The sequence below is a fragment of the Dipodomys spectabilis genome, unplaced genomic scaffold (genome assembly GCF_019054845.1).
Source record: "Dipodomys spectabilis isolate Male_0828 unplaced genomic scaffold, ASM1905484v1 ptg000205l, whole genome shotgun sequence".
Lineage (NCBI taxonomy): Eukaryota > Metazoa > Chordata > Mammalia > Rodentia > Heteromyidae > Dipodomys > Dipodomys spectabilis.
The window spans coordinates 1,070,069-1,092,898 of record NW_024870882.1 but is presented as its reverse complement, the minus strand read 5'-3'; the positions used below and the strand labels follow the sequence as shown (position 1 = coordinate 1,092,898).

The window sequence follows — 22,830 nt, the reverse complement described above, 5'->3', positions numbered from 1 at the left end:
AGAAAGAAAGAGAGAGGAAGGGATGGAGGGAAGGAAGGAAGGAAGGAAGGAAGGAAGGAAGGAAGGAAGGAAGGAAGGAAGGAAGGAAAGAAGGAAGGAAGGAAGGAATGAAGGAAGGAAGGAAGGAAGGAAGGAAGGAAGGAGGGAAGGAAGGAAGGAAGGGAAGGAGGGAGGGAAAACGGAAGGGACAAAACCATTTAATTTATAAAATACGTTTAGCCCAACAAAAACTTCATGTAATGAATCCTTTAGTAAAGTCAAGTTTGCAATTTTGACTTCTTTGCATGTTCTCCATGCATGAATGAAACCAACAAATGAACTATCATAAATACCCTGCTGAATCAGTTTGCATCTGTAGCAATATGTATGCAAATCTTATTCTCATTTTCTATACATCATCCAATAAATATTTGCAAACATTTTACACTTCGATATAAATATTCTAAAAATTGATTAAACCAAAGGATGTCAATATATTATATAATGTGAATACAAGGTTTTATCCTGCTATTAATATTACAGTCTTAATGTTATATTAATTATCAAAATTTTATTATGTATTTTATCAGAGAAATTAGCATGTTCTGATTTTGGTGTCTGTGTGAGTCCTAATAGCAGGAAGTAATTAAAATCAAAGGAGATCTGTATTTTTTGGCTCAAATGAATATTTCTGAAAGCAATTATTTCATCAGAGATTGTTCAAATACATCAGAAGGTCCTTAAAAAGGCTGTGACACATTTACATGATTACTTATGATGTGATTCAAGAGCCACTAAACAATCATATTTCACTTTGCTCTCACTATAATTATTCCCATTGTAAGAAGAATCATTCACATAAGTCACATGATATAAGATTGTCCTTAAGTTATTATCTTCTATGAAATAATATCCAAATGATACTCTACATTGAGTTAAAGCAAAAGTTGCAAAGTGTATTGGACTATGTAACTCCTTCCAGATACACATGTTGAAATTCTATTCCCCCTTCTGGTTATATTAGCATCAACTTTTCAGAGATGACACTACAATAATGATCCTGATGAAAGAAGCCCAATATAATTATTCTGCCATGTGAAAGTCCAGCAATTAGATTATAATGAACCAGAAAGTGGACCCCCATAAGATAAGAATTTGTTTGAACAACCATTTTTATAATCAATATTCAAGCTTCTAGCATATAGGTAATTATACTCCTGTTGTTTTTAAGCCACTTACTTTGAAGTATTCTCTTATAAAAGCCCAATGGCTGACAGAAGGCAAAGTAATTTTTAGTTAATATCACAAATGCTGATAAAAAAAAGATTCATAAAATTTTATTATTTGAATTTTATTCTCCAAGTCTACAGGTTAAAAATATTTTTAAATGGGAATTGAATTGATGTTCAACTCTATTCAACTGTCATAATTAATTTTTGAATATTTTTATTATCTTTAAGTAGTTGTACATTCACTGAAACAGTTTATGGATACAGTGCATCTTGATCACTGTCACCTCTTTCAACATTCTAATCCACCCCTCCCAACCAACCCCAATCCTTATGTATCTCAATATTAGGATATGGAATTACTTGCCATTTAACAAACCAATTTATGTGTACAATGCATCTGGAATTGTGTTACCACTTCAACATCTCCCATTTCACACTACCCTTTCCTTTGTATATTTCAATTCTGGGAAGTATACAATGGATTCTTGCCTGTATTCTATCCTTTTAAACTTCAATTTCCTACCCCTCCCATAATGCCCCCTACTGTCCTCTCTTGCAGTACATATTTACTGGTAATTATTTTGTTGAGCTGTGACTTAGTCTTTTAAGAGAATTATGGAATTTTCACTCTCCATGGACTATGACACTTCAGATAATTCATTTGCATACCATCCAGTGTGTTTACTTTTACATTTATAGGCAGCTTCTATCTACCACAAATGAGGAAAATCATACAAGCTAAGTTTCTCTTAGTGGGCTTTATTTCACTTAATATTATTAATAATTGTTTCATTTTCCTTAAAGATGGTACAATATTATTCTTTCGGATGGATGAACAGAATTTCATTATGCATGCATATATATGTGTTTATATACATGTATATATGTATGCATATATATAAACACATATATACACACATATCCACTTGTAAATGGGGATCAATAACAATATTAGATATATATAATATATATATACATATATAATTCTTGATCTCTTTTTACAATGAGAGGCATCTGGGCTGCTCCCTTATGTTGGCTAGAGAAAATAATGCAACAATCACCATGATTTTGATGGTAGCTTCAGTTTGGCCTTTTTTCTGCTCCATTGTATAAATGCCCGTAAGTGGAATTGCTGGATCATAGGTAGCTCTCTATTCAGTTCTCTGAGCAATTTCCATAGTGTTTTCCATAGGGGTTGAACAAGATTACATTCCCAACAACAGGTTAATAGAGTTTCCTTTGGGCCACATCTATCAATAACTGTGATTGTTGATTTTTTCATAATGACATTGTAAAAGGGGTTAGATGAATCTCAGTGTTGTTTGGATTTGCCTTTCTTTTATGGAGAGAGATGTGTCTATTTGTCATTCTTACTTCTTCCTCTAAGAAGTTATCTTTAAGCATTTATCCCATATATTAATTGAGTTCTTGTTTATTTGAGGGTTTATTTTTGTTGGGTTTAACTTTTTGATCTCTAAATATGGGTTAATTATGAAACCAATTGTCTGATGCTTAGCTAGTAAAAATCTTCTTCCATTCTGTTCTCTTTCTATATAGCCTGCTAACTTTTTCCTTTGCCATGAAGAACCTCTTCAGTATGATGCAATTCTATTCACACAGAAAGAATGATATTACACCATTCATAAGGAAATGGAAACATTTGGACCAAACTTATATTAAGTGAAGGAAGACAGACTCAAAGAATTATAAGTTGCCTGATTTTCCTCATTTGCTGTATTACAATATGTCTCTAACTCTAAAAGTAAAAACACTTGGATGGTAAAAGAGAAAACATTACACTTACACATGATAAATTATAAGGGACTCTAAACATTTATACAGTGAGGTAAAAGAAGGATGTCCTTTGGAGAAGATCACCAAGGCTAAATAGCTATATGAATGTCATCATATAAAATAATGTTCATTAAAATAATCTCCAAGAAATGACAATGAGAGTTTTTTTTTTATTATTTTGCTTTTTCCTTCTGTGTTCTGATGCTATATTTTTATATTTCTGCACCTTTTGTCTCATATGTAAGTTTGGAAAGCGCAAGGGTGAACACAGAAATGGTGAGACTCAGGGTTAAAAAAATACAGCAGTGCTACTCAATAGACACTACATTGTAAATGAACTATACAACTTATGGGGGAGGGAGGTTGAAAGGGAAAAACTGGGAGGATATGAGGGAAGAAGTGAGACTTTTCAAAAAGAAATGTGTTCATTATTTGACTTATGTAATGATAACACTTCTGTACATGACCTTTACAAATTAAAAATGGACCTCATAAACAGGTCAGAGTAGGTATACTAATATTAGATAAAATATGCTTTAAATTGAAAGTGGTATGAAAGTAAAAAGAGACAAAGATCGATATTAAATATTCATAAAGAAAACTCTCCATTAGAGGTATATAACAATTTTAATTATCAATACCATGAATCCTAGAGCTCCCAAATTCATCAGACAAATACTACTTACCCTAAAAACATGCATACATCCAAATACATTGTTTGTTGCTTCAACACATCATTCTTACCTCCTGACAGGCCACCCAGGTAAAAACTTAGCAAAAAACTTCAGAGCTAAATAACTGCATTGACAAGCTATACCTAACAGATATCTACAGACTACTTCACCTAACAGCTTCACAATACATATTCCTCTCAGCAGCCCATGGAACATTTTCCAAAATAGATCATATCTTAGATCACAAGGAAAAATCTTGGAAAATTCAAAAATAAAAATGAAATTACTCTTCGTATCTTCTCAAACCATATGGGACCAAATTAGATCTTGGCATCAAGAGGCATCACAGAAAATTTTGAAACTCACCGACTGAATAACACATTGCTAAATCATTATTGAGTCACTGAAGAGATATGGAGGGAAGTTGCAACGTTTATGGAATTCAGTGGAAGTGAACATACAAAATACAACCACCTCTGGGACACAACAACACAGGCAATAATCAGAGGAAAATTAATGTCTTTGAGGATGTATATCAACAAATTAGAACAATCTTGAATCAGCACTAAGGATGTGGCACTAGGTCCTTGAAAAACAGGAACAAACCAAACCAAAAACTGGTAAACAGAAATAATACAAATTAGATTAAAAAATAAATGAATTACAGTCTTAAAAAAAGTAAATTATAATTGACATTTATCTACTAGTTGCTCACATATTTGCCCAATGAATGTCAACCTAGCTATTTTCAGAGATAGACTCAACCAGCTAAAACCAGTGAACAAAACAAATATCTAGGATTCTAAGAAACCACATTTTTTTTGCCTTTTTAAAATAAATGTACTCTGTTGTTCTTATTAAAGTGATTTATAGATGGGTTACAATTACATGAGTCAGGTAAAGAGTACATTTCCTTTTGTGAAATGTCTTCAGTTCCCTCACGTTTTCCCTGTCCTACCTTCCTGTTGCCACCCATGTGTTAAATAGTTCACTTTCATCAATGTTCAATGAACTCCATTGCTACAATTTTCAGCTCTTTTCCCTAAAGCTCTGTGCCCACCCCTCACCTTCCTGAAGATATACAATGAATATACCAGACATAAGGTAAAGTAGAGAGAATCATCACAAAGTATAAACAAACATAAAACAAGAGTTTTCTGTTCCCATATCTCATAGTTTGTTTGCATATGTATATCTTGTGATACAAATATAATTGTTTTTTATCATAAAGTTAATTCAGGGATTAAGGTGTGATAACATAATTTTGCTTTCTATTTAATAATGCTTTTTATATTAATATGAAAGTTGTAAGTAATGCAATTCAAGTCCTAGTTAAATTTAAAGGCTTAGATTTAAGGTTAAATTTTCAAAATGCCTAATATTCCATTTTGGCAACCAAAATGAAAAACAGGTATGTTTTATCCTCAAGAATATCATTATTTCATATATAAAAAATAAAGTATATGTAATATTAATTCAGTGGAAATAAGGAATCAAATACTTATGCAATGCATCAATTCCATAGATTATGAAATTTATTGATAAAATTAATAAAACTTGTTTTAAGTAGATTACTTAAGACATGAAACAAGTGATAATTTTCTTTTCTAGGTGAAGTTGATATAGAAATTAGAGTTTTGTGTGCTTGATATCTGTCAATTTACACACATGATTGGCTCATCTCTATGTTATTTGAAGATAACTGAGAACAAGACTAGAATAAAAAAATCACGCAAATGCTTAGTTGTATTTTGTGACTAAATATCTCTTTATTTTATTTGAAAAATCTGGTAAATTTATTTAAGTCACATCAACAATAATGAGAAATAAACAGCCCCTAGCTCCTTAAAAGACAATAAGAAAAAAAGGAAACAACAGGAAAAAAAATGAACCTCATTTTGCACGTGGTCTTTGTATATTTTATTGCTTTATAATTGTGGATTATGTGACTATCCCATGAATTTGGGCTCAAATCATAAGAGCTATTGGAAGAAAATTTCAAAATGTAGAGCAGCTAACACAGATGTGCAGTTGTTTGTAGGTTTCACTACAGTCGCAGCTGGACAACAACTGTACAAAGGAAATAATTCTACTGTTTTGCAGGCAAGAATGTGATGAAAAGCATACTTTTATCTTATTAGATGAAATAAGACCACACTTTAAAAGCTGACTAAATGATCAGCCTTTTGAATAACAGTGCCATTTTTGGGGGGTCCAGTTGTGGGGCCCGAGCTCTGGGCCTGGGCGCTGTCCCTCAGCTCTTCAGCTCAAGGCTAGTGTTCTACCAGTTGAGCCATAGCGCCAATTCCGGCTTTTTTTCTTTTTGCTTTTGTGGTGCTGAGGAATCGAACCCAGGGCCTCATGCTTGCAAGGCAGGCACTCTACAACTGAGACCCCTTCCCAGCCCCAACAGTGCCATTTTTAAGGCACTCTAGATAATTCAAGTCCTGCATCCCTCCACAAACATTAATGCCATTCACAAATCATTGCTGAAGGGAATTTCCAGTTTTATTTGATATTTCAAATTGCTTAGGAGTAACAGAAACAATAATTCAAGTTGTTGAGAAAATTTACTTTAGAATAAGCAAACAAAGCAGATTCAATTCCATAGCATAACCTTTATGAAAAATGAATTAAGGAATATAGCATGTCCTTTGTAATTTAATATTCGACTTTAGGGCAAAATGTCAGAAACAGACTCTGCAAGAAGGAAACAGGAGTCTTTGTTAAGATATATTAAAGATTACCTACAGAGAGGTAATTTTACCTACATTTTCTATTATATTATAACTTATTTTTGTCTGCTAATCAGACAAACTCAAAAATATTTTTAATTATGATATGAAAAATGCATCATCATAAATAAATGAAATCAGGGAGTAGATGGCTCAAGAGCTGGTTGGTTCTGTGAAGTCTTTTCATTATTTTGAATTATCTGGTGTTTTTGTATTGTGGAATTATGAATATATTTTATGTCTGGGCAGGAAGATTGATTATTAGATCATTGTCTGATACCCAATGTCAGGAACCTAACCTGAGTGAAAGTGGTAAATGTGTGTGTGTGTGTTTGTGTGTGTGTGTGTGCCTGCCAGTCTGTATTTAGAAGGAAGTGTCTTGTTTCTCTCAGGGTATATACTTAATTATATTAGTTTTACTACATTAATGACAGCAGATAAAAGTAAATAACATTATTGAGACACATGTTTATATTCTTTTGATTGCATTAACAAACTAAAAATTTATGTTTGGGGTATGAGTTTTGTAGAAGGTCAGCTGAAAGTATAAACATTTGGTATCTTGAGAAAGATATCAATGACGACCATTTCAGTATAGAACAATTTTGAACAACACTTGCAAGGATATGTAATCCCATATGAAAATGAAACATTTATTGATTTTCCATAGCTACACTATTTTGAAATTTGTAGGAAAAGAAATTATATTATGGAAACATAAAAGTAATGTAATTATTTATTGCATACAGTTTTACATTTTAGTTTCGTCAAGTCAAAATGCCATTTAGTTCTACTGTATAGGAAAGAAAACTCTAAATATTATAGTTTGTGTGATAATTCATATTGGGAAGCTTTGTTTGTATCAATGTTTATTTCTTTTGTTTCTGCTTTCCTATTCATAATTCTGTTTCTCATAGTAGTTTTCTAAGGACTTTTTCTTTCTTCCATTTTTGGGCTTGAACATAACTCATGCTCAGTTTGCTAACAGTAGTCAGTCTACCATTTGAACCATGCCACACCCCAGTAATTTTTGTAGTTAATTGGAGATATAACCTCATGAACTTTCCTACCAGACAGAAAACCATTATCCCCCAAATCTCATCCTTCTTAATCACTAGCATTATAGAGATGAGTTATGGACCCCAACAGTCAATGGCTTTTCATGTCTTATAGAATACACATGTTTGATAATAATTGTAATAATAAACTACCACAGCTTGAGTGCATTAACACTGTAAATGCGTTTCCTCAGAGTTGGTGGAACTAAAACTCCAAGATCGGAGCTTGCTTCTTCTGAGTCCTCTTTCCTTGGCATATTCAAGACCTTCTGCTTCTCTTGGAGGAGACTTCAACTTAAATGCTACCATTGAGATTCTGTTTCCATATGCAGTCCCTTTCTAAGACAATAGGTTTTTTATCTTTAGTATGATTTCAGTGGGACAATATCCAACACATAGCATATTACTTAATGGATGAAAGAAAATCTCTATTAGGAAATAATTTGTTTTTGGCATGGAAGTTCTGGTTATACTTTTTAAAAATAGCAAAAAAGTAAAGGCTTTATTAGAGCTTGTTAAAAGAGCATGAAATCTTTACCTTAGATATACCAAATTCTTACCCTGGCACACACTTAAATTTCTAGGGGAACTGGAAGATTGAACCCAAAACCCTTTACTTTTGAAACAGCATCTCTACTACTACCATATCTGAAGATTATAATTGGATTTCTTATTTTGAGGCAGTATCACTATGCCTGGGCATGCTTGGACTGTGGTCCTCCTAACACAAACATAAAACATTGCACCCAGCAAATGGTTAGAGTATCTGAAATTTCCTTTTGTGTTTGGGCTTGCCTGAGATGGAATTCTCTAATCTCTGGTTTCCAAGTAGGTAATATTATAGGTTTGAGCAACTTTATCCAGTAAAATATACAATTTCAAAATATCTTGATATTGCCTATATTTGTGCTTAATATATATAGCTAACCATAATTTTCTCCCTCTTTTGTACTCTGATTTGAAAACATTGACCTTCTTGACATACATGGTTTAGTTTTGGTTGGAATCCCATCACAATAAAAAATATCCCCCAAAAGTTTATGTCAAAAATCATGGAAAAGAAGACTTCAAGTTGGAAAAAAACACTGATCCTTAAGTTATAAATGCAGTATATTTATAGTGTTCCTCAATGCTTGTTTAAGTATGAGGAGGAAGGAAGAAATGTGAAAGATGTCAGGTCTCTGTAGAAATTCTGTAGTTGTCCCTTCCTGTTATCTTCCTTCATTAAAGCTTGCTCTATTAAAACGCTCTGGGTGTATATTGGTTAGACTGATTGGTAATTTCTCCAGGAAATGAAGCTGATTTTAGATGTCTGATGGTGTGGTAAATAAATGAATGATCAGAATGAACACAAATATTGCCACAGAATGAGCTGACCAGCTTTAATTGCTGAACAGCAAAACAAAGCAAAGTTTCAATTCTGATGATCCACATTGGAACATATATATAGATACTTATACATATACTTATAAATATACATATACATACATACTTGAACAATTAAATATCCAGTAGAGTATAGAAAAGTTGGTGTGACAAGTATTAAACTATATCAAACTGTTTGCAGGAAATGTACATTAAAATAGAAATAGTTTAGCATAGATTTTGCATAGATTTTGTAAAGAATGAAAATTCTTCATTATATACTTTACAAATATCCTTAGTATGTTTTAAGTTTTTTTTTATTGTGAAAATACCGTACAGAGGGGTTACAATTACATAGGCAACGAAATGAGTACATTTCTTTTTTTTTGGGGGGGTGGGGGGGTCCAGTCGTTGGGCCTGAACTCTGGGCCTGGGTGCTGTCCCTCAGCTCTTCAGCTCAAGGCTAGCGCTCTACCACTTGAGCCAAAGCTCCATTTCTGGCTTTTTCCTTTTTGTTTATGTGGTGCTGAGGAATCGAACCCAGGGCCTCATGCATGCAAGGCAAGCGCTTTACCTCTGAGCCACCTTCCCAGCCCCATGATGAATACATTTCTTATCAAGCATTGTTACCTACTCCTTTGTTTCCCCTTACCATCCTTGTCCATCTTCCACTCACGAACCTCCCCCAAAACCCAAGCCAAAATTGTTAAGTTCGTTTTTCTAGATAACATCTTGTTCCTCTCATTGATGCAGTAGGTCCACTTATATCCCTATTTAAACAATTTGGTTTTTCCCTTCCTCTCCACAAATTATACCAACATCAAATACAGTGAAAACAGGGGTAATTTTTATATTGCAGTAACAGCACCTATATAATGCTGAAAATTGGAATTACACAAAATATGCAACATGGCTAGGCACTGGTAGTTCAAGGATGTAATCTGAGCTAGTTAAGAGGCTGAGATCTGAATATCATAGTTCAAAGCCAATCTGAGTAAAAGTTCATTAGATTCTTATCTCCAATTAATCACCAGGGCAAATAGAATTCCAGTTCAGATTGTATGTCGAGCACTGGCCTAGAACACGAAAACACCATCCATGCCCTGAGTTTAAGCCCTGGGATCAACAGAAACTAGAACATAAAATAAAACATTAAGTTAGATATGTTATAATGAAGGACAATTTAATATACTCTACATTGTTAGAAAGACGAGACTTGTGTTAGCTTTATAACCTACCATAATAAGTGATATTGTCCATTTATTAAACAAAATTTTACTCAGATTTACAAGTTTGAAGGTTTCAGTGTATGTTTAGTTGGTTTTATTGCTTTGGGGCATGTGACAAGACAATATCAAGGCGGGGAGTATGTCAAAGAGAAAAGTTTTGACTTAGAATGATTAAAAGATGAAAGAAGAAAGTAGATGAGAGTCTTTGTTCTCATAGATTTCACACTGAAGAACTTAATCTCCAGAAGAACTGTTCAGGTACTCTCCAGCATCTGGGAAGAAATAGAAAGTCATTTTTCTTTAACACATAGGTCTTTCTGGGGCATTCTAAATTCAAATGGCAACATCTTCACCAATGGTAATGACATGTCCAGGGATGGAAGCAACTAGATATTTCTATAAATTCTAATTAGATCTCAGGGGACTAAATATTTTATGGAATTCCTATTAAAATATTTTCTTGCAGACGGAGTGGGTCTTTATACTACAAATGTGTATATCTGTGTGTATGTGTGTGTTTGAAAAAAAACTAATATAACAATGTAGCAGATTTCATATGGCCTGTCATTTTTCTTCTCAAACCATGAAAGTCTGCCACAATTCCCAATCAAATCCTATCCAAGATTCAAACATTAAAGCTGTCCCAAATGTTTTACCTGCCAACCTTAATACATCCACCCTGTTTAAGGTGGCCATGGTATAGGAAAACGTTTAGTCTTCCAATTACGTTGTCACCAAAGAAACAACATACAATATTTCTTTTAAAAATACCTAGATTGTAGAATACTTTAGCCAGAAAATTGAAGGAATAAACTTTATGGGATTTAATTTAAATATTACTCACTTAGATGAATGTCCTATATCCACAACTCAGAGCTCTATTAAACTACATAATTGCAAAACTCGTCTATTACCACTTGTTGAATTTCTTTTTAAAGTGTTTTTTAAATGACAAGGATGAAGAAATTTAAATGGGTTAATATTACCCAGTATTACTTTAATTTTTGATTAATAGTTAAAACAAACTGACAGACTATTAGTCCATCAAGATTTACAGAGTAAGTTTTGGCTTATATTTTCATTTGTTCCTCTTTTTTGGGGTGTGATATAATTTGTTTTTTCAAAAAGGCAATTTGGTCTTCACCATTACCCACAAAATTTATGCTGTCATAGAATCAGAGAGTTTTTGTGATTAATTTAAGACAATAGTAGGCTCATTTTATGCCAACACAAAATATAAAATCCAATGACATTTTCACTGAACAAACACTCATAAAAAATCATGAAATAATAAAGTAAAACTCCATGCCAATTTTTTTTGTCAGTCATGGGGCTTGAACTCTGGCCCTGGGCACTTTCGCTCAGCTCTTCAGCTCAAGGCTAGCACTGTACCACTTGAGCCACAGTGCCTTTTCTGGTATTTAGGACGTTTATTGGAGATAAGAGTCTCACAGACTTTTCTGTCCATATAACTTTCAACCACTATCCTCAGATCTCAGAGTCCTGAGTAGATAGGATTACAGGCATGAGCCACCAAAGCCCAGATCCAAGTCAATTTTAAAAAAGCAAGCTTATTGAAAATTCTGGCTTTTTCCAATAAACAATCTTATTTTTCAGCATTAATTTATAACTATGAGTTATTTTTAGATGGAACTGGGATTTTTAATAGATTCAAATGTAATTTTTACTATTACTAAATATCTCACAAAATCCACTGTCATTAATTTTGCACAAAGTCAATTATTGCATACTATCTTACACAGTATTATTACATTCTATATTGAATATAGGGTGAAGTGAAAATAGTTTGGACAATTTCATTTAAATTATTAGGTGCTATTTTAATATTATAAATTCACAACTGTGTTTTTAAACTACGGGAAAAAAGATTTTAGTCTTAAAATCTAATATGAATGTGCAGTGTGTCCCAATTAAACCAAAAATTCTGAGTTCATACAGGCAAAATTATTTTCTTTTCACCAAAGACTTTGAAGTAATATCATTGGAAATAGTGAGGCAAAAGGAGGAAGAATTCAACTCACATCCAACAATGTCTCTGTTATTTTGCTACTCCTCCACTAAGACATGCCCATTGCCAGTTGTCATAAAAATTCAAGTGTCTCTCTTAGAATTCTATTTGAAAAAGTTCTAAATCACTGATTCTATTTGTACTTTCTCTTATATGAAACAAAATAAACACAAATAAACACAAAACAATTGAAATAAAATGCACACATATGTTGCAGTCACCACAGCTGGAAAATAAACCAAGAAAGTGGAACTCCCCCAGGAACTAAAACATGTTATGTACAGTTTTTTTTAAGTACAAAAACCTCAAATACATGTTAATTTGAGTAGAGCTATAAGGATAACTGTCTCTCAGAAATAAGGTTCGGTTAATTTGTAATTAAATTCATCTGGGTGAACCTAATACAGCAAATCCCTTGAACGGATCAAATTGTTGAAAACAAATGTAACTGTATATGAAGTAAGATCTGCACATATTTAAAAGAAAAAATGCTACAGTATTAAATCACAAAAATCATGACATACTTAAAATATTCATAAATGCAATAATAAGTCCAATAGTATCCATACTGAGAACTAAATACCACTGATTTAACAAGGACAAAATATTCAAGTAATAGAATCTGAGCAGTTTACATGAGTTTACCTAATTTAAAACTACTCTAAATTACACTGTTTGTAGAAGACTGAACATGGGTTATCTAAAAGAAAACATCAGCACATTATATAAATGAAATTAAAAATCTCATTAAAAGAGAGAATAGTAGCTTCTGGAAAATACAATTTTAACAAATGGTGTTCAAAATATTTCTAGTTCTGTCAAAATTCCATACCTATTTAGTGAGATCGAGAAAAGACTCAAGATACTCTAGCTGATTTGAAAGTTTGGCAAAGTAGCAGGATACAACTATAACATTATTATGGATGTTGGCTCTGGCATGGAATTCATTTACTCTTTGATCTGACAAATGAATATATGAAAGAACAGAACTTCTCCAACTAGATATCAAGACCTAACTAAACATATAATCAGAAAAGTCATCATGCAGGCCATATTGCAAGCTGGATAAAAAAAAAATCAGTCATACTGATTCTGTATTTATTGTAAATGTTGATTTTTTCACGAATTATTTTCTTTAGCTTGCATTTTTAAAACATTGTGTTAAGTGTATACTGTTAACTAATTTTGGATTCTTTCTTCAATTTAGTTCTGAGTATAATGTCTCACTTCAGTTCCTAACCCATGAAATGAAGTTGATTACAAAACAAATGCTCATAATCACTGTTTATAATACACAGAATCTCATTAACTTGACACCAGTAAGCATAGGTTAACATTTTGATATCATGGTCTCATGACTAATGAGGCCAATCTGCATGAGTATACTTGTACCTAGTTTCCTCAGCCTAAATTTAGCCACTTTTAAAAAGTGTAACTCTTATCAGAGATTAAACCTGAGTGTAAAGCCTAAGGAAAATGATAAGGTAAGAATTTAGCTTTTCTGCATTCACTGTATTTGATGTCGGTATAATTTGTGGAGGGGAAGGGGAAAAACAAATCATTTAAATATGGATACAGGTGGACCCATTGCAACAATGAGATGTACAAGTCATTATGTCGAAAACAAACTTTACAGCTTTGGTGTAGGGGGGCAGGTGGGAGCAGGGAGGATTGGGTTGGGGGGCCGAGCGGAGAATGGGAAGGGATGGGAAGGGGAAACAAAGGAGGAGGCTACAATGCTTGATAAGAAATGTACTCATTATCTTGCCCATGTAATTGTAAACCCTCTGTACATATTTTCACAATAAAAAATAATTTAAAAAATAATTTAGCTTTTCTGTATATAAAGTAAACAAAATGAAGCATGAAGTAAATCACTGGTTTAAAGTCCAACTATTTCTCCAAAACATTCTAATCATTTCCTTACAATGTGTATTCTTCTCAAGAAGGGAATGGGTAATGTGAGAAGAGGACTAATCAAGAATTGTCTTCAAATATACATAATTTGGATTTACCACTTTATTTCACTATAAGCATTTTTGATTTTTAAAAACCTGTTTGAATAATTGATTTCCAGATCAGATATAATATATCCTAGTTGCATACACCAAACTACATTCTGAAAATGGCTTATAGTAATTAAGTAAGAAAACATATTAAATAAATAGCAAAAGTATATACCAATAGAGATAATATTTTGAAGAATACATTGAAAATATTCTAATATAATAATTACGTTGATTGAACAATTTCAAATTTACAGTAATTAACTAGAATACTTTAATTCTAATTGGACAAGATTGTCTTTCTAAAGGAGCAAAATATATTTCTCCTTTTACTTCGTCAAGTAATTAACTGAAAAAAGATATTAACATATGAATCTATAACAACTGGAATGAATTTTTGTCTTTTTATTAGAAATTTTAATTTTACAATGTATTTTTAATTGTGTTATACACATATGTCCACTTAGTGTAGCTTGTTAAATTTTATTCCTTTTATTAATTTCATTACCCTATTTTTATACTTAAATTTATTATGTGATGATACTAAGCTATAAAGTATTTGAACATATTTACTCCAAACTATTTCTCTTCATCTCCTCATTCACTATATTCCGAACTGAATAAGTTACATCTTTTTTTTGTGTGAAAATACTGTACAAAAGGGTTACAATTACATGGCCGAGATAATGAGTACATATCTTTTTTGGGGGGAGCCTGTACGGTCGGGGGACCTGAACTCTGGGCCTGGGTGCTGTTCCTCAGCTCTTCAGTTCAAGGCTAACGCTCTACCACCTGAGCCCCAGCCCCATTTCCAGCTTTTTTTCTTTTTGCTTATGTGGTGCTGAGGAATTGAACCCAGGGCCTCATGTATGCAAGGCAAGTGCTCTACCTCTGAGCCACCATCCCAGCACCAATGAGTACATTTTTTTAATGTGATATATTTTTTGTTGTGTTGTGAAAATACTGTACAGAGGGGTGAAAATTACATGGGCAAGATAATGAGTACATTTTTTATCAAGCTTTGTAGCCTCCTCATTTATTTCCCCTTTACATTCCTTCCCATCCTTCCTTCGCCTCCTCCCACAATACTCCCTGGTCCCCCTCCCCCTGCAACAAAGTTGTAAAGGTTCGTTTCCGACATAATGACTTGTACATCTCATTGTTGCAATGGGTCTAACTTGTATCCATATTTAAACGATTTGTTTTTCCCCTTCCCCTCCACAAATTATACTGACATCAAATACAGTGAAAGCAGGGGTTATACTGTGGGAGAGGGACATCAATGTGTTAGAAACAATCGCATGAAAGAAAAGAAAACATTTCAATACATATCTTAGGGTTCATTTCCCTAACATCAAATTATCTGAACTTTTCTTCTTGACTCAGACATATACTAGATATTGCATATAATGGAAACCATGGGACCTATGTTTCTTTGGGCGTGGCTTAGTTCACTTAATATAATTTTTTCCAAGCCTTTTCATTTCCTAACAAATTGGGCAATGTTATTCTTTCTGATAGAGGCATAGAATTTCATTGTGTATACATACCACATTTTCTTGATCCATTCATTTACTGAGGGGCATCTGGGTTGGTTCCATATCTTAGCTATGGTAAATAATGCTGCAATAAACATAGTTGTGCTGGTAGCTTTAGTGTGGTATTGTTTCTAAACATTTGGGTAAATGCCCAAAAGTGGGATTGCTGGATCATAGGGGAGCTCTATGTGGAGTCTTCTGAGGAATCTCCATACTGCTTTCCAAAGTGGTTGAACAAGTTTAAACTCCCACCAACAATGCAGTAAGGTTCCCTTCTGCCCACATCCACTCCAGCATCTGTTGTTTAATTAGAGTTCTTGAATTTATCCATTCTAACTGGAGTGAGCTGGTATCCCAATGGTGTTTAGATTTGCATTACTTTTATGCTAGGGAGGTTGAGAATTTCTTCATGTGTCTATTGGCCATCCTTCTTTCCCCTTCAGAGAAGTTTCTCCTTAAGTCTCTAGCCCACTTATTTACTGGGCAGTTGTTTCTTTGAAGATTTGTTGTTGGGGGATTTAATTTTTTGAATTCCAGGTATAATTTAGATATGAAACATTTGTCCATTTTATGACTAGTGAAGATCTTCTCCCAATCTGTGGACTTTCTATTGATCTTGCTAGCTATGTCCTTTGCAATACAGAAACTCTTTAATTTCATGCAATCCTTTCATGTCCAACCCTTCTTTGATGTGTTGTGTTTCTGGGTCTCTATTAAGAAAATTTCGGCCTGTGCCAAAGAGACCTATGGTTTCTTCTATTCCATCATGTACCGTTTTCAGAGTGTGTGCTTTGACTCCGAGGTCTTTGATCCATTTGGAGTTGATTCCGGTGCAGGGTGATATATAAGGTTCTCGATTTAGTGTTCTACAAGTAGTTAACCAACTTTGCCATTTACTGAAGAGGCTCTCTTTCTTCCATTCTATTTTTTTAGCTCCCTTATCAAAGATTAGATGACTATTGGTCTGTAGGTTCATTTCTGGGTTTTCTATTCTATTCCATTGGTCCTGAGGTCTATTCTTTGCAGGTACCAAGCTCTTTTGATCACTATGGCTTTGTAGTTGAGTTTGAAATTCGGTATTGATATTCCCCCAGCACTGTTCTTTCTGTTGAGCATCGTTTTTGCTATTTGGTGTCTTTTATTGTTCCTTATGGATTTTTGGATAGCCACTTCAATTTCTTTGAAGAATGAGGTTGGAATATTGATAGGTATCACATTGAATTTGTAGATAGCCTTGGGAATTATTCCCATTTTCACGATATTGATCTACCTAATACAGGAGCATGGGAGATTTTGCCACTTTCTAAGTTCTGTTTTGATTTCCTTTTTCAAGCTTTTAAAATTTTCAGCATAAAGGTCCTTCACTTCTTTGGTTATGTTAATTCCTAGGTACTTTATTATTTGTGGGGTTATTACGAATGGTGTTGCTTTCCTAATTTCAGCCACACTTTAATCATTGTTGGCATACAGAAAAGCCATGGAGTTTTGAGGGTTACTTTTGTACCGTGCTACTTTGCCAAAGTTTTGAATCAACTTGAGTAATTTGGGAGTGCAATCTCTGGGATTCTTTAAATACAAGACCATGTCATCTGCAAAGAGGGAGAGTTTTACTCCTTCTTTCCCTAGTTGGATTCCCTGTATGTTTGCTTCTTTGCTATCACTGTAGCTAGGCATTCTAATCCTAGAATGAAGAGAAGTGGAGACAGTGGACATTCCATGTCTTGGTCCTGACTTAAAACGAAATGGCTTTAGTTTTTCACCATTGAGTATAATACTGGCTGTAAGTTTGTTATATACAGCCTTTATTGTATTGAGGAATACTCCATGGATTCCTAATTTTTCTAGAACCTTCATCATAAAGGGCTGTTGGATCTTGTCAAATGCTTTTTCTGCATCTATTGAGACAACCATGTGGTTCTTATCCTTGCTCTTGTTGATGTGATGAATTATATTAATTGATTTGTGTATATTGAACCAGTTTTGCATTCCTGAAATGAATCCTGTTTGATTCGATGAATTGTTGAACTCAATTTGCCAAAATTTTGTTGAGAAGTTTTGCATCAATGTTCATCAAAGAAATGGGTGTATAGTTCTTTTTCTTTGATGAGCCCCTGACTGGTTTTGGGATGAGGGTTATGATGGTTTCATAGAATGTGTTCGGTAGTGAACTTTCTCTTTCAATTTCATTGAAAAGTTGGAGGAGTATTGGTGTGAGCTCTGCTTTGAAGGGCTTGTTGAATTCTGCTGTAAAACTCTCTGGTCGTGGGCTTTTCTTAGATGGGAGGTCTCTTATTGCTGTATTTCAATGCTTGATATGGGCCTGTTAAGATGGTTTAACTCATCTTGGTTTAGTTTCGGCCTGTCAATATTTCTGGCACCTTCTCAAACTTATTAGCATATAGTTTTGAGAAGTATTCCCTTATAATATTTTGAATCTTGGTTGTTTCTGTGGTGATATTTCCATTCGCATCTCTGAGTTTATTTATTTGGGTGTGTTCTCTTCTTTTTCTGATAAGATTTGCTAAGGGTCTGTCAATTTTGTTAATTTTTTCGAAGAAGCAATTCTTTGTTTTGTTGATTTTTTTGTATGTTTTTTTGTGGAGTCTAATTCATTTAATTCTGATTTAATTTTAACTATTTCTTTTTGTCTACTGGATTGGGGTTTATCTTGCAGCTATTTTTAAAGGAGGCTCATTTGTCTCATTAAATTGTTGGTTTCAGGTCTCAACAATATGTTGATGTAGGAACTCAAAGCTATAAACTTGCCCTTGCGTACTGCCTTTGCTGTGTCCCATAGGAGCTGGTAATTTGTGTGTTCATGTTTGTGGAATATCATGAACATTTGAATTTCCTTTCTAATCTCTTCTTTGACCCACTTGTGATTCAGCAGTGTCTTTTTCAGCCTCCATATGTTACCAGACTTTCTTAGGTGGCTTTTGGTGTTGAGTTCTAATTTTATTCCCTTGTGGTCTGAGAGAATGCAAGGTATAAGTTCAATTTTTCAGAATTTGGACAAGTTTGCTTTGTGGCCTAAAATGTGGTCTATTTTGGAATATGTTCCATGTGCTGCTGAGAAAAAGTATATTCTGATGGTGCTGGGTGAAATATGCAGCAGGTGTCTGTTAAATCCTATTGATCTATGCAGTTGTTTAAATCTGCAGTTTCTCTGTTGAGAAGAATAGCATGGCCCCTGCGCAAAGATGACATGCAAATTCGTGAAGTGTTCCAAATTTTTACAACAAATGCTAGAGGGATTGTGGCCAGAAGGGAACCCTACTGCATTCTTGGTGGGAGTGTAAACTTGTTCAACCACTTGGAAAGCAGTATGGAAGTTCCTCAAAAGATTCCAAATACAGCTCCCCTATGACCCAGAAATCCCACTTTTGGGCATTCACCCAAATGATTACAAACAAAACCATACTAAAACTACCAGCACAACTATGTTTATTGCAGCATTATTTACCATAGGTAAGATATATAACCAACCCCGATGCCCCTCAGTAGATGAATATATCAAGAAAAGAAAACGTGTGTGTGTGTGTGTGTGTGTATGTGTGTGTGTGTGTGTGTGTGTGTGAATTCTATAGTCCATCAGAATGAATGACATCACCCAATTTTTTATGAAATGGAAAAACTTAGAAAAAATTATATTAACTGAAGTAAGCCACGTCCAAAGAATCATAGGTCCATGGTATCCCTTATTTGCAATAAGTAAATCTATGTCTGTGATAAGCAGAAATGGTCAAAAGCTATATGCATATGACTAGATAAGGTGATGTTAAGCTAAATGAATGTCAAGATAGGAACACAAGTGTTTTTTTTCTTGCTGTTGTTTTTATTGCATTTATAATGTATGATGTTATTTTTTTTTGTTTTTTATATGGTCCTCCCACACAGCATAACCCCTGTTTTCATAGTATTTGATGTTGTTGCGCCTGCATCTTGTATGTACCCTTCTCTAATTTGGGGAGGGAAAGGGAAAAAACAAAATGCTTAAATAGAGATACAGGTTGACACATTGTAACAATGACATGCACAAGGCACTATGTTGAAAAACGAACTTTACAATTTAGACGGGGTTAGGGTAGAGGGGTGGGGGACGTGAGGAGTGTACTTGTGGAAGTAGATGAGAAGGGATGGTGGGGGAAAAACAAAGAGGAGCTAACAATTTTTGATAAGAAATGTACTCATTACCTAGCTCATGTAACTGTAAACCCTCTGTAAAGTATTTTACAATAAAAAACGTTTAAAACTGTTCTGAGATAGAATAGTTTATTTCTATTATTTTACCCATATAATAATGTTAACAAAGAAATTAATACAAATCACTGACCTGAAGATATTTTGAATAAGTATATGTGTGTGTGTGTGCACACGTGCACGGGAGTGCATGTGCATGCCTGTTTGTTGGAGTGCTCAGTTTGAACTCAGGGCTTCAAGGTCTCGCTAGGCCTTTCTTCTCTAGATTGGTGAGCTAGTATAAGAGCTACATCTCCATTCCTGGCCCTTTTCTAGTTCATTTATATTTTAAAAAATAATTTTACAAATTATTTTTTGCCCTGATTGGTTTCCAACACTTATCCAAAGATCCCAAGCTCCTCAGTAGATATGCCGAGTGGGCAGGATTACAGGTGTGACCAACCAGAACAAGGCTTTAAGAATAATTTTTAAAGTAGAAGAAACTACTTCACGGAGTCCGCTTTTATCATTTCCTACTTTTAAAGCATTTTGGAGTGATTATATGTGAATTTATTTCGTTTTGGGATTCTTACAAGACAGGAAGTGTTGATATTTAAAAGTTTAAGTACTTTTTTAAAAGGATACTAGAACTGTGGGACAGAAAAAATTGGGCTCTCTTTGGACCTCAATTTATAATCTCAGTCTGTGCATGATAACACAATGTCACCAATACAGTCTGTGTTGAAGACAAAATGTGGTGGAAAGCAATTACCATGTGTTGGGTCTTCGTCCGTCTTTGGATGGACGGGGTCCTAGGAAAGGTAAATGCAAAGTGCTGCCGCTTGCCCCTTCCCCAGCCTCCCTTAGCCCAGGAGACAATCAGATGCAGCGGGGAGTCAAACCAAGCAGGAACTCGTTTATTAACAGGGAGCATCCCCTTTTTAAAGCAAAACACTGTGTGGGAGGGGAGGAAATGTAACCAACCAATCACTGAAAGGCCATACCTTATCATGCACCTAAGCTTCCATGAGTTGTTTACACACTGAACCTAAACAAATCCGGCTCTGCCCACTCAACTTCCTCTCAGGGCCATCTTTGCTACCTGTGTTCCACACAGATTTCCCCACACCATGGGCAATAATTGTTATGCTATTAGTTATTGGACAATATGAATATTGAATTGAGAGTATAAGAAAATGGAGAGATTTTACCTACCATTTTTGTATTGCTGAAAGGTTTGTGGAAACGTTGACTCATTTCCTCCCTCCTGTGTGTTTTTAGGCCATGCACTTAGTTCCTTTAATTACAATTTTCTCAACACTAAAATGGGAATAACATTAGCATTATAGTAAACATTTTCTTAAAAACTAAGAGACATAAAACTGGTGAAATAATTAACATAAACTTCTATGAATGAGGTTTCAGCTTAGCCAGCAGAATTGTTGTTGTTGTTGTTGGTTGTGGGGCTTGAAGTCTGGGCTTGGGCGCTGTCCCTCAGCTCTTCACTTCAAGGCTAGCACTCTACCACTTGAGCCACAGCACCATTTCCAGTTTTCTAGTGTTTTTTTTTTTTTTTTTTGAGATAAGAGTCTCACAGACTTTCAGGCCCAGGCTGGCTTTGAACTGCAATCCTCAAATTTCAGCCTCCTCAGTAGCTAGGATTATAGGTATGAGCCACCAGCGCCGGCTAACAGTTGTTTTGTAATACTAAACAGAATGTGATATATATTACAGAAATCATTACATGTAATGAGAAACCAGAAATAATGTTATCCATTGACTATGCTTTGCTTCCAAGGAAGCCTGGTGGATAACTTCTCATGCTGTAAATCAAACTGGTTATCTTATGTCTTGATAGTGTAAAAATATCAAGGACAGAATAATGAAGGAATGTTGTAGACTGAGGTGAAGTCCATATGAAAATGTGCAAAACTGATAAAACATAAAAGTAACTGAGCAGTATATTGTGTTTTACATCATTTAAGTTAAATTGCAAAGATAGGGAAGACCTAGAAGAATGAATTCTCTTTTTGATATTCTATCGGTCCTTAGCAGGATGAACTCTTTCCTCATTCTAGTAGAGGCATCATCAGATAAGGGAAACTGTATATTTTGGTTGCTTCCTTCAATTTATTCTTCAGTTTGAAATCTGAATTACATGAGACCAGGAAAATTAGACACGCAGGCTTTGGAAAGAGCAATCAGCATAAAATAAATAATATATATATAGCCTTATAAAAGGTCTAACTAAATTGAGTTATATAGTCTCAAGCATAAACACAAAATGATTTAAGCAATGTCATGTTATTAAATATTGAAAAATATTAGGAGTTGCTCATTTTGTCTTTCTACTACCTTGAATTAATTATTGATTTTCTATATAGAGATTACTGATGAGATTAACAAGGAACTTGATTAAAAATGGACAAAAGTTCTAAATAGACATGTTTTCCAAATAGCCCTGAAAATCACCAGTGGGTTTAAAAAGTTGTGTTTAATAACACTTCTATACTAGCTTAATGCTTTCTGAACAGAAGTCATTAGACAAATGCAATTCAAAATTAGTATGATACTACTTCATAACTATTATAATTCTTATCAAAAAAAAATCAAAGGAACTTGGTGTGGTGGTAAAGGCTTGTAATTCCAAGCATTTGGGAAGTTGGAGTAAGAGGATTTGAGTCTAAGGCCAGTCTGGGGTATTCCACATAGTAAAAATCTGTTCTTTTAAAAACCTCAAAAGGTAATAAAGTTGGTGAGAGTGTGGAGAAAAGGAACTTTTCTACACTCTTTGTCAAAATACAGGGTAGTATTCTCGTTGTAGAAAGTAGTATACATTTTTCTAAAGAAATGCAAAGTTGAAATACCATCTGCCCCACCAATAACATGATTATTTCTTTCTGGGTAACTCATAAATATATCTGTAGTTCATTGTTATTCATATTATTCACAACAGGCAAGATATAAATCGAAGGTAAGTGTTCAACTACAGACTAATAAAGCAACTTTGGT

At 34.1% G+C, this 22,830-nt stretch overlaps 1 pseudogene; it reads left to right on the top strand.

The window, feature by feature from the left end:
• The first annotated feature begins 18,780 nt into the window (after window positions 1–18,780).
• On the top strand, window positions 18,781–18,874 carry LOC122122155 (annotated as a pseudogene).
• The last annotated feature ends 3,956 nt before the right edge of the window (window positions 18,875–22,830 follow it).